The sequence below is a fragment of the Panthera onca genome, chromosome D1, assembly GCF_046562875.1.
Source record: "Panthera onca isolate mPanOnc1 chromosome D1, mPanOnc1 haplotype 2, whole genome shotgun sequence".
NCBI classification, from domain to species: Eukaryota; Metazoa; Chordata; class Mammalia; order Carnivora; family Felidae; genus Panthera; species Panthera onca.
In genome coordinates, this window is record NC_138348.1 from 98,256,848 (window position 1) to 98,270,421 (window position 13,574).

At 50.6% G+C, this 13,574-nt stretch overlaps 1 long non-coding RNA gene across 2 annotated transcripts in view; it reads right to left on the minus strand.

Moving 5' to 3' along the window:
- The window catches only part of LOC132660981 (uncharacterized), a 292,245-nt gene that overhangs the window by 153,825 nt on the left and 124,846 nt on the right, over positions 1–13,574 (minus strand). The gene's annotated exons all lie outside the window — the stretch shown is intronic.

The window sequence follows — 13,574 nt, forward strand, 5'->3', positions numbered from 1 at the left end:
ATCACGAACCACGAGATCATGACCTGAGCCAAAGTTGGACACTTAACCGACTGAGCCACCCAGGCGCCCGTCATTTTTTTGTTTTGGTTTGTTTTATTTCCAAAATGGTACCAGTCATGCCCATCTATTGGTAGGACTGCAAGTCTGGGTAAATGCGATAGAAGGCCTGGCACGGTGCTTGGCACACAGTATGAATAATGTATGTTAGGCGGTGCTTTTGCAGGAAGGGGTCGGGCAGCCACAGGTCCTGATAAAGGCCCGGGAGTCGTCCTGAAGCCTTGAGAGAACAAGGGTGACGATGGGAGCTAAGGAGACAGAAGAACGGCACAAATGGGGGAGAGATGGGCATGACCCTAAGAGACACTTGACCTACAGAGATATGTTATCTAGGAATGGGTTTGACCCCAGGGATACAGAAAGGAGGCAGGTTTCATCAGGTATCAAAATTAATCTGGGACCTGAACTCAGAAGGAGAGAGAGGGCAAGGTGCTCTTAGAAAGATACTCTTCATTATCCTAGGGAAGGGTTGGAAACTGGCTCACACTACAGTGAAAGAGGGAAGTTAGACAAGAGGAAAAACTCCCACCAAGATCTACAAACCCCTTCAACAGGCTGCTAAGAGAGGCTCTAGAAATCTGACAGTCCAGAGACAGGGAAATGGGTGAGGTAGACTGGGGAAGTCCAAATTCTTCTCCCTCTGAGATTCAGCCAGTTGAGGTCTCTCTCAAGAGCAGCCCTCCAGCATAGAGAGGGGGCCCTGTGAAGCCCCAAGAAAGCACCAGTGTGGAAACTTAGCAGTAAGCAGCAACGCTAATGAGTGCCAAGAATAACAGTGGCTTCTTAATGGAGCCCTTAATGAAGACTCATTTGGGGTTTTATTAACGTGGAAAAAAAAAAGCACATATTCTCTCCCCAACTCTCAGAGGGCTGGGCAGAATAAAGGGCAGCCCCAAACATGGGGTCGATCCCATTCCCTGGGTCCTGCTTGTGATACCATAATAGGCTCTAGGAAGTGGAGTAGGAAGGCAAGTTCAGAGCCCTGAAACCTTCCTTTGCCCTGTGGACAACCCACTTGGATCCCTGGATCTCACATAGCAGATTTCCAGCGGCTCTTAGCTCTGTCATTTACAGACAAGCTGCAAATAAGAACACAAAGGAGGCCCATCCCCAAGGTGGTGGCAATGATTTTAACAGGCAGATACACCGCATTAAATATTTAATTAGAATACAATCCCATCAAAACTCTTCTACGATAAAAGACTAAAGGGGTTCCCCGGGTGGCTCAGGTGGTTAAATGTTCGACTAGATTTCAGCTCAGGTCATGATCTCATGGTTCTTGAGATCGAGCCCTCCATCGGGCTCTGTGCTGAAAGTATAGAGCCTGCTTAGGATTCTCACTCTCTGCCTCTCTCTCTCTTTCCTTCTCTCTGTCTCTCTCTGTCTGTCTCTCTCTCCCTCTCAAAATAAATAAATAAGCATTTTTAAAAAGAGACTAAAATGTCTCTCTCTGTCCCAAAAATAAATTAAAAAAAAAAAAAAAAAAAAAGGAAGAATGCTCTGTCTCTCTCTGTCCCAAAAATAAATAAAAAAAAAAAAAAAAAAAAAAAAAGAGAGACTAAAAACCACAGCCTTCTAGGACTCACCCAATGTTGGCCACTTATTACCAACTGTAAGTGTATATACCAAGAATATTGTCTCTGTTGGCTTCCAAATACAGCAAGAGGGATTCAGGTTAGACCTAGAAATTCAGAACTTTAAAATTTGCAGATGACCTTGGAGTTTATCTAACAAAATCCCCACTGGAGCCCAGAGAAATTAGAAATTCATTAAAAAATCAAACAGCCAGTTGTGTCTGAGCCATAATCCAGGACATCCATGACATTGCTTCCCATGACACCAGTCTTTGCCCTGGCTGGCCTCCTTTTCCCAGGGTCATGCAACTTGGCTAAGTAACCATCCTTGGGACTGGGCTGGCGTGAGCAAGATGGTATCAGGGGGCACATCTGGGCTGGGGTCTTGAGGTGTCTCTAATGCCCAAGTACTAGCCCAGGATGCACCTAGGGATTGCTCTGCTCAACCTTTAGATGCCTAAAAGCTCTTTGTTGATGAAATAGGAGATCCACGTTTTGTAGAGCATTGACCCCCTAACCTCAAATGAGGAACCTCATCAGAGGGACGAAAATCATCCCTAAATAGCTCCACCGTTACCCCAGCCACACCTGTAACCACTTCGTCAATAGCTAATGCACAATTACCAGGTTCGTAAGAGGAATGTCCCGAGAGACTATCAAGTAAGAGGGGAAGGACTTCTCCCCACCAGAGCCTGAATCCTCCAGGGAGGGGACTTCCTCTGCTTGGCGCTGGGAAAGTCAGGGAGCAGGCAGTCTCTGCCTGGGAGGACTCAACCTGATGGGAGGCAGTCTACTCCCCTCCCCCATCAACATCAGTGCAGTTACTGAGTGACAGCTGTGTGCCCACACCGTACTGGGCACTTAACCCAAGTTATTTCTAACCTAATTTTCACAGCACCTTTGTAAGGTAAGTATTATTTTTGCGTCTTTTAACAGAAAAAGGAGAACGAGACACAAATGGAGTAAGACACAAATGGCTTTAATTCAAGAGCTGCAAACTGAACACCTCAATGTCTAGGGGACCCCGAGCATATTGTGACAGTCATTGCAAGGAACAAACTGTGGAAGGTCTCCCAGAAGAGGTTCCCTGGGACTTTTCAAGAAAAGCAAGGGGTAGCTGAGAGGACGTCATTAATAGGTGGCAGACCTATTGGAAAAGAAGCTGACATTTATTTATTTTAAATGTTTATTGTTGAGAGAGGCGGGGAGAGGCAGAGAGAAGGGGGGACACACGATCCAAAGCAGGCTCTGTGCTGACAGCAGACAGCCCGATGCGGGGCTCAAACTCACAACCACGAGATCATGACCTGAGCTGAACTCGGATGCTTAACTGACTGAGCCACTAAGGCGCCCCAAGAAGCTGACACTTATTAAGCAACTGCTCTGTGTGCTGAGCTCTAAGCCCTGATGCTCACCGCACAATCTCATCTAATTCTCACAACCACCTTCTGAGATCAGTGTTATGATGCTAAAGAGACTCAGATTCAGAGAGGGCAAGTGACTTTCCCAAGGTCACACAGCTAACAAATGATAGAGTCAGGATCTGAACCTACACCTGTCTGGTTCCAATAGGAGAGGGCAAAACCACTGGCTTGACCGGCAGGGACAGTAGGTGCTGGGGAGAGGCCAGCAGCCACAGGAGGGAGACATCTGTTTCCTAGAATAGAGGGGCTTATTTTAAGGGCCTTAGCTCTGAAGGTGTGCCTTGACCCACAGGCATTTTTCACTGCTGGATGTGTCCACGAAGGGTCCACGAAGGTGGCAAAGGAACCATTCCACTAACGTACGAGGGGACAACACCACCCTTTCATCAGTTTTCCCAGAGAGGTTTATGCTCCTCTGCCCCCACTGCCCGCAGCACAGCACTATTGGCCGGCGACCGCTCGTCAGCATCCTTGTGAGCCACAACATCCTTGTGAGCAATCAAAAGCAGGGGCTTCAAGGCAGACAGAGCAAAGGGCAGATTCTGGTTTGTCCAGCTTGGAGCCCCTATGTCCTCATCTCTTAAGCAGAGCTAATCGCGCCTGCCTCCTCGGGTTGTCATAAGCATTTAAGAGCTTGTCACCAGCCTCCTTCCAAGGCCATCCTTCGCTGTCCCCTCTCCAGGCCAAATTACCCCTACTCCACATGGTTCGCCTGCCTTCTCAAATCTTCAGCTGGGGAGAGGATGGAGTCATTTGGGGCTCTACCCTGTGGCCAGAGGCGCCTTGATTGAGAGGAGAGAAGCTGGAAAGAGCTGCATCTCTGGGAGGTGATCCCTGGAGAGTGGGGAAGCAGGGAGACCTGCCAGGAGATTCTGGAGGCAGAGGGGGCCCCAGGGCCCTGAAGACCAACTGGGCCAATGCCAGGAATCAGATCCCTCTGCATCAGGGGGACCGGGAAGAGCCTGCAGCTTCCCTGGGCCCTTGGTGGGGAAATGGAGGCGCTTGGGCAAAAGGAGGGCCCCCCTTCCTCAGAGGCCTGAACAGAGTCAGTGATGGGGGGATCGCAATGCCCAGGCTCCATCCACGAAAGCTCAGCGTGCTGTGGAGGGAAACCGCCATGGTAATACCACCAGGCCCAGGCAGGCGTACTGCCTCCTGAGCCGACTCGGGCGACTCCTCATTCTCCTCCCCTGAAGTTACTCCAGCCTCCTCGGTCCGAAACTGTGAGCCTTCTCCTCTTGGAGCCTTTTCTCCACACTGGTCCCTTCACAGCAAGGCCTTCTGTCTTCCCAGGCACCTACCTGAATCCTCCCATCCTTCCAGAGCCATCCAGAGAGCCCCTCCTCTGAGCCTGGTGCTCCAATAGGACAGGCCCCTCACCCCACCCGCCTCCCTCGAATCGTGTCCTCTCCCCCACTGCTGGGCTGCATGTGCACAGCCTCCTTTCCACAGCCTTCTTTTCGAGAGTCCTGAAGGGCGGGGCTGGGCTGGTTGGCCCCATGTCCCCAGCACTCAGCACAGATCCTGGCCAATAGCAGGTGCTTGGGAAACACCCCTAACTAACCAATCCCTGAGGAAAGCCTGTCCCTTCCCCCTCTGCCCCCTCTGCCCCTACACCAGACTGGGTCTGCAGAAGCTGTAAACACAGAACAGCTGACCCAGATCGAACCTGAGTGATGTCCTTGGCTGGAGGCAGAGGACTGCTACCAAAGACTTCACTCCTCTGATAAAAGGAAGATCTTTTTTTTTAAATTTTTTTGCCCTTCACCTCTCAGTTGTAAAGCTCTTAAAAAGGACCTCACCTCTTATTAGCTTCCTCCTTCTTCCTGCCAATTCTAAGCAAATATCTGCCTCCTCTGGAGCTCCCTCCTCTCAGGCCTGCCTGCCCCTCCCCACCTCCCCTCCTCCCCTCCCACTCCAGCCCTGTAGCAGGGAATGTAATTAGGCCTTTCCCCAGGATGGCACCCCCTCCACGCAGTTGGACTGCCCGTCCAATGGGGGATAATTTATGGAAATGGGTAAAGGTGTTTTAAATTATTCAATTTAAATGTAAATAGGGGAGATGGTTTCTCTGAATAAATTGTCTTATTTATGTTCCGCCCGACTCCCCTCCCAGGGAAATATGGAGCCGTTTGGAGCCCTCTGGAGCACAGGGCCCTCCACTTCTCTTTAAGTAATACGGGACCAGCCCATGTCCCTGGGGGGTAATGATTTGGAGACAAACGCCCCTGACAGCCTCTGTCCTAGCTGGGGTCACAAGACACGCCAAGTGCTCCCCCACCCCACCTTGGCTGTTCTATGCCACCCCACCCTGGGAGAACTGTGGCCAGGCCAGGCCACGGATTTGGGCAGAATGCAACTCCTCAATCTTGGTTTGCTGGGGAGTGACAATGCATCAGGGGGCTCTGGCCCCCTCCCCACCTGCTCAAGGTCTCAAGCAGTGGGCAGCTTCGCACCTCCCTGACAAAGTCATGTTCTGAGCCCTTTGGGCTGAGTTGGACCATGGGGCCATCAACTATTCTTGGAGTCTTTCTACCTTAAACAGGGTCACCTCTAGGAGGAAGGGGGACAGGGTGGTCCCTAGGCAAAGGGCTTTCCTTGAAAGGAAAGGACCTTTCTTCACACATCTCGGGCACCCTCACATGTGCCAATAGGAAGGCATTTGAGGGTAAGGAGAGGAGCCAGTTTCTAGCTCCCTCGGCACCACTCAGATGCCAACTTTGCTGTCTCTTGGATTGGGCCGCCATTACACATGAGTAACCAGTGATCAATGTAGCTGTTAGAGGGTTTTCAAAGGCAAAGGACAGAACATTGAACAGCTCAAAGTGGCTCAGGTTATAGAGATTTACTAGCTCTGGAAACCTGGAGATAGGGAAGGATTTGGGTGCAAATCTGGTGTGATCTGGAAGTCTGGTCCTGTTTCCTTTCCCGACGATTCTTTTTTTGTGTGTGTATCCATCATCGTCAGACTAGACCACAAGGTGGTTGGGGCAGTAAAGAGCCTTATATCCACCTCATGAGTCAAACAGAAAACAGAAGCTTGGTTACGCAGCCTCCTTTGTAGCTAGGACACAAATTGTGAGCCAGATCCCGCTGATCAGATTCACCCATAGGAGACTTCACTTTAGAGGGAGGAATTTGAGTAAGGAAGAAATGCCCAGAATCTACTGTGCTGGTGAGGGTGGAAATGGAGGTGTCCAGCTTTGGGGTAGAAGCGATAGCAGGACTGAGTTCCTGGACCAGAAGTGCAATCAATGGGGAGTGACAGCAACAGAGGTTCCTTGGTGTCCAGTGGGACAGCAGCAGTGGCTGGGGCTTCCCCATCAGTCTGGCTCTATGGTACAGGGGGCATCTTGCCTAAAAGCTTAGTCTTGAGTCTGGCTCTCCCAACCCTCCCTGTGATCAGATAAGACACCCAGTATTCTTCTAGTAGATTCTTTTTCTGTTTAATCAGTCAGAGTTGCTCCTATTGCTTATAGCCACGAACCCCAACTGACTTAACCGATCCTTGGTGAAACCAACTCATTCTTAAGATCCAGATTGGGTAGCCCCTTCTCTGAATTCCCCCAAGCCCAGGCACTTTGTTCATACCTCTTACAGCCATCTTAATAAAGGCATGAGCCCCTGGGGGAGTCTCCACTACTTCCCACAACACACACACACACACACACACACACACACACACACTAATTTCCACGGGCCCTGGGACCACACCTTTTTCATTCAGGTCTAGTTTAGAACCTGGATCTAGCGCTCCCTAAGTATGTTGCAATGTGATTACTGCCACTGTCTTTATTATTGACAACAAAAACCCACCAATGCCTGATTGTGGTTTGAGCAACATACATAGAGAATGGCCCGTATTTTGTTCCTACTTTCTGCAAAACCCGCTACCAGGTTCATAGCTATGGGCTCCAAATACTGCAGTCCCCACCAGAAAGTCCCCTAAAATACCACAGGACTGTCCTCTGACCCCTACCCAGTTCCCCAATTACCCCTGACAGTCTTGCATTTACTCCTTCCAACCAGCTGTTCCCATCTCTGCCTTGGTGCCACTCTACCCTCAACCCTCTCAGCCCTGGGAAGATGTCCATTCTTGGACATGGAGATGACATCCCAAAGGCCCCTGAAAGGATATGACCATACGGGTTATGTTGCCAACCCGAGAGCATCCCTCATCCTGGCCAGCCCTGCACACACACACCCACTCTACCCCCTCCACAGGAAGAGCCAGAGGAAACGGACAAGATTTCTGGAATCAATTTCATGCCTTTGGCCATGATAAACAACTAAGCAGAGAACAGCACCCATCAAGGGAGCTAATGGCCTTGGGTATCTGAGTGATGCATCACTCCCTGAAAAAGAAAGCCTGACCTCAGACACTCTCTCCACACCCACTTTTTCTCCATATGTTGCTCTACTTGGTGCAGACTAACGTAAGCCCTAGCTGCATCTTCCTGGGCCTCGACAGGACCTGCACTTCCCCTTTCCCCAGGCAGCACCCAGCCTCCCATCAGCCAGGAGCCTGGAGAGACCTAAGGCAGAAAGCGCCTGGCCCATTACCTTGGTTAGCCAGGAGCGCTATATTGCAGATGCAGCCACGCCACCAGGGTGCAGACCCCAGACCCCTTCTCACCATCTGTGTGACCTTGGGCAAGCCACCTGAATGGTACAAACCTCACAAGGTTCTTCTGAGGATTAAACGAGATCCGTTTGCAAAGCGTTAGCACAGTGCCTGACACAAAGTCCTTAATAGTCTTTCTGTTTATATCATGACTCCCTGTAGTCAGCAGGTCCTCGGTTCATCTACCCTCAGTGCCATCCACTGCCTGTGAAGGCCATTCCAGCATGTCCTACTCCGAACGGTCATGGAACCTAGCGGTCCCCGGCGTGACGTGGTAGGAAAAGTAACGGTACTGGAAGCAGAAGAGCTACATTCAAACCCCATCTCGAGTCTGTAGCCATGACCTCTTTCTATCCGGCCGGCATGAAACAGATTCGAAATACATGATGACTCGCTGGGTGGACGGACGAAGGTCACACTGCTTCTCTGAGCCACCCGCCACAGCGGCCTTATTTGTAGAGTGGGAAAGAAGAACCGTCCCCGCAAAGTCACAGTGAGGGTGAAAACAACTGCGGTGACACCTAAGAGAGTGCCTGGGATGGCCGGTGACCAGAGATGGTGGTTGAATCTGGATCTGTTCAAACGCTCGGTGGGGGAGACTTAGTTCCCCGTGCCTCCTGCACCTGCTGACCAAGAAGGACCCCATTTCTGTAATACTCACCCCTCCGTGTCTAACCCAGCAAGTTCCACCATGTTTCTCCAGCCCAAGGAGTATGTATTTAATGGTAAGAAACCAACATCAGATCTTACCAGAAGTGAATAAGATCCCTGCAGCTCTTGACAGTAAGGCCAGTGTCCAGGAGAGGGCTAGTGGCTCCAGCCATAGACATATACATCACACTTCACAGTTAACGATGCGTTCTAAGTTCATATCTTACCAAACGTTTTCACAGGTCAGTTTTGCCAAAGGGGAAACTAGCTTAGACCGGGGAACCAACTTCCTCAAGGCAGTAGAGAAGGGTATTGAACTCACCTTGTCCTCTCTCTCTCCATACTATTGGGCACTCTGCCCCCTGCCAGCATGTTCTCCCACACCAGCCTGGCAGCCCTTGCAGCCCTTACAGCCTAATATCTGGCACATCTCCTGGCACAGAGCAGGTTCCCAATAATTAATCACCTACTCTAATCATCAAGTGCAATCCAACCACTTTGTTTCACCAATGGGGAAACTGAGGCACAGAGCGAAGAAGTGAAGAGCCCAAGGTTACACAGCTCGATGGGTGATGCAATGGACCCACTAATAGGAGAATAGGAGCTCATCCCAAAATCTCAGAAGAATTCTGGGAGGTCATGCGGCCAAGGCCCTGCCCCATCCTTCCCTGGTAATGAAAGCCAAGTTCTCCCATTCACACTTTGGGCGAGAGGAAACAAGAGGCTTCAGAGGCTGGATACAGCAGGTTGGTTGCCAAATGTCCCCAAATCCTCCTCTACCTGTACCCAATACCCCTTTACAATATGACTTTGCAGTTTCTCCCAACAAGAAGCAAAGTCTTTCCCCTCCCATTGAACGTGGGCTTCCCTGTGACTTGCTTTGACCAACAGAGGTCAACAGATGTGATGGCATGCCAATCCCAAGGCTAGACCTTAAGAGACCTTGCGACCTTCCATGCTCTCTTAGAACCCTGCCAGCATCGTGTGAGCAAGCCTGGGATAGCCTGCTAGAGAATGAGATTTGTCAAGAAGAGCCCAGATGTCCCACCTGAGGCCTCCCAAAACCTGCCTAGGGCCAGCTGACCCCCAGACGTGAGAACCCAGAGATCAAGAGAGGTGTCTCCTCAACCCAGGGCCAACCACAAGTACGTAAGTGATTCTAGCCAAGACCAGAAGAACCATCCAGAAAATCCACAGACTCATGAGAAATCATAAATCTAATTGTTTTAAAGTCACTGAGTTTTGGGGTGATTTGTTATAAAGCACGAGCTAACAAATAACATTGAGCGTTAAGACCACAAGTCCTAGCCATGCAGAAGTTGGGGCCTGTGCTCCAGCAGGGCCTTGAAGGAGCAGGACCCTTTCCTGCAAAGAGCCTGACTGAGCTTCCAGCCACCAGGCTCTGACCCAGCCCCAGGACCAGTGAGGTCAGTTCTAGCCTCAGTCCTACCCTGACCACCCATCTTGGCACCTGCAAAACCCATTCCATGGCAGTATCCAGGAGGGGTAAAGACTCCAGTGCTCTGAACAGGGAGGGCTGCGATGAGAGCTAAAGCATCCATAGCCCAGGAGCAGCTCAGCTCAGAGACAAAACCCTGACAAAGCCCCAGGGTGGGATCTCAATGGTGTAGAAGCATGCAGGACTGGGCTTCCCCAACCCCCAACCCAGGGGGAGCAATCAGCCCCGGAGGAACTGAGCAGGCCGCTTGACATTTGATGGGAGTCATTATCAGACACTTATTCCCAATCAGGGCTCAAGTGCCTCTGAGGGCCCCTCTGCTCTCTTCTCATTCCAGGGAGCATTAACAGGAGGTGGGGAAGGGGCATCCAACACACCCAGATCTGGGCGAAGGCCCTCAGAACCCACCCCTCTGATTCCAGCCCCCTCCTCTCCTCCTGAGGTCCCCAGGGGCAAGCTACCACAAGCCAGAGTGTGGACAGTGGGGACTCCAGAGTGGGGAACTTGGGAGGCTCAAAGACTGGTGCAGGAAGGCTAGGTCAGAACTCAGATTCTGACCCCAAGAAGGGCTTTGTCTCCAAAGTTCATGGCCCTGGGGCTCCTGAGTCCCTGTCCCGGGCAGCCAATTCCTCCTTCAGACGGTCCTCCAGGACCAAGGCCAGGCTTCTCCGCTGGCACACATACCAAACTCCCTCTCTGCAGCCAGACAGTCCCATTGCTATCTTAGAGAGTCATGGCTCAGGATGTGAAAGCCTTTTAAGGCTCTCCCAGCTCAGAGAAGGATTTTGGGCAAGCTACATAACCTCTCCCATTCTGAAAAAAAGGACAATGATTCCTGCCCTGCCTTCCTCTACAGGAGGCTATTGTGAGAATCCTGTTCTTTAATGTATGGGAAAGCAGCTGATAAACTATAAAATAAGGGCTGGGTACAATTGTCCCCAACTGGATCATCATCACAATATACACAAGCTCAGACGAGCCAGGTGCAGGCACATGATGGTAAGAGCATGCGTGTGTGTGTGTGTGTGTGTGTGTGTGTGTGTGTGTGTGCATACGGCTGCCTTACTACACGCTATAACACTCCAATACCAATATTTCATGGTTTGGGTTTTCACTGTGGGTTTTCACCATCTATGTCTCTATTCAGGCAGTGAATCAACTGTATTGATGTGTCACAGTCAGAATGCAGAGGCAGAGTTTTCCAGTTAAAAAAGAAAGGGAGTAAAAAGCCTTGTAGTGGGTTTGGCAGGGAGAGGGAGAGGGAGACGGAGACGGAGAGGGAGAGGGAGAGGGAGACGGAGACGGAGAGGGAGAGGGAGAAGGAGAGGGAGAAGGGGGGAGAGAGAGAGAGAGAGAGAGAGAACATACACACACACCCCCCTATGCCTCAAGGAACTTAAGGACTCAAATAACTGAATATAAAAAAATAGAGAAAGAAGCGGGTGGAGAGTCATAAAATAATGAGTCCTGAGACTGGTCAATCCAGAAGGCTTCCTGGAAGAAGAGATAAAGTCTGAGCTGGATTTTGGTAGAAAGGCTAGACACGCAGGTGGCAGGGAAAATGGCTTTGGGAGGAGGACAGAAACAGATCAGTTTTCTGCATTCTGTTATCAGATAACAATAGCTATACTTCACTCCTGTAGAGCAGTTAAGGATTTACAAGGCTCTTCACATGTATTTCCTCATCTGAGTCTCATTACAGTCCTCTGAACTAGACAAGTCAGTTTTTATTATCCCCATCTTATAGATGAGGAAACTGAGGCTCAGAGAAGTGATTTTCCCAGTGTCTCCAAGCTCACAGGCAGTAGAGCTAGTGAACTGCCCAGGGCTCCTGACTCCTACCTGGCCCGGCACCTTTCCACAGCCTCTCTCCAATCCTACCCCACTACCTTGTCTGCTTCTGTCTGTAAGCTCCTTGGGGGCAGGTACCGGGCCTGGGGAATAGACTCTGGACTCTGGACAGTGCCTGGGAAATGAGTCTAGTATAGACAGCGGTGTCTCTAGGGTCAGACAGAAATGAGGTCCTGCCCATTTACCTTGACTCAGCCTGTTAGTTTCCTCTGCACCTTAGTTTCAGTTTCCACATACGCGGAACAGATTGTTACAAAGATTAGAAGAGAGAACGCCTTTGAAGCACTTAGCACTGTGCCCGGCACACAGTATTTGCTCACTTAATTGCAGCCCCCATCATTAAGCTCTGGGTTATTGGGTTATTATTGCTCATCAGGAAGACTTTCCCCATGGCCGTTTTTCACCAGTTTCTCCCTTCCAGGATAAATGGGTCATTTAACACCCACACCTTGACCATTCATTACTGTCCTGAGAGAGGGTTCTCAGTGAGCACAAGCGATACACCTCTCCCTCCATCCACCTGGCCCATGTGTCCAGCCCAGACCCCACAGCCTGGAGGGGCCCTCAGATCGCTCCTGCACCAGTGGGTGTCAGGCCTGACCCCTCAGCCACCTGTTGAAATACATTTCAGTCGCCAGAGCTCTCATTTCTATTAAAACTCCATTTGCCAAGAAAGTGGAAAGGTAATTATGAATCCCAGTCTTAAATCACTCTGCCGCTGAATTATTAAAGGGAAGAATTAAAAATAATCAGGCTTTTTCATTACACTTCATAGCAGGGAAATTAAAGGTGTAAGAATGTATTTTTTTCCACGAATTTAAGTATTCATTTTGGAGATTTATAGGGGAGTTGAAATGATTCCCTGCATGCCCAGCTCTCCCTTTTATGAAAGGGGGAGAGGGGGAAAAAAACCTTGTAAAATTAAGAGGGAGATAGAGCGAAGAAGGGATTTAACATAAAGAAGTACAACTGAGTGTTTTGCATTTTAATACATTTTTTTCTGCACAATTACACCATTGAGTGATATGGCAGAGAGAGATTAGGCTGCTGCTAATTTCAGATACTGGTTGCTGAAATGGCACGGGGGTCTCACCAGGTGTGTCGGGTCAGGAAAAGCATGCTGGGGCATCCAAGCCGGCTCCCCAGATCTCCAAGCACTGGGAGGCAGGGACTGGGTCAGCGCCAAGCTCCTGGCACCCTCTTTTCTCAGGCGGAGAAAAGGATGAGGGACGCCGCCATTCATTTCATGGAGCAGAAATCCAAGGCACCAAGAAAGGGGAAAGCAGCAGCCAGGAGCCCAGGATCAAAATGGGAGGGACACAGAAAAGTACTTCCCAGCTAGTTTTCAGGTCTGGAAGAAGGTGGAAGGGAGAGAGATGGGGGTGACCTTCCACCTGTGTCCCTCCCCCTGCTTCCTCCCAAGGTGGAGCGTGAGAAACAGAACTGTCCAGAGTTAGGAGAGAGACAGGAGGATTCCGGACGGTCTTGGTCCTCAGAACTGAATCCTGAGAGCCCTTGATGGATGAGGCCAAGGACTGATGAAGTCCCTGCCTTCCCCATTCCCAGTCAGTGGGGCAGGGGGTGAGGGGAGGGAGGATGCAGACCAGACTCCTGGGATCCAGATGACGAGCAGGTGTAAACTCCTCCTATCTTGGGACCCAGTGCGGAAGGGGGAGACAATGACAGCAGAGCTGGAGGGGATTCATCCAGGGAGGCTTCCAGGAGGAAGGGAGCTGAGAGAGAAGATAGTGGGCAGGCAGACAGAGGCACCAGAGCACAGAGCATATTCGTCTTCCGGCTCCACGGCAGCTGGAGACCACTGGGCTCTCTCCCTGCTGGGGACAGTTTGAGGACAGAACAAGAATCAGATGCCATCAACACACAAGCATCACTGGCAGCAGCTGGGTAGTCCCAAATCAGACCCAGGGGAGGAT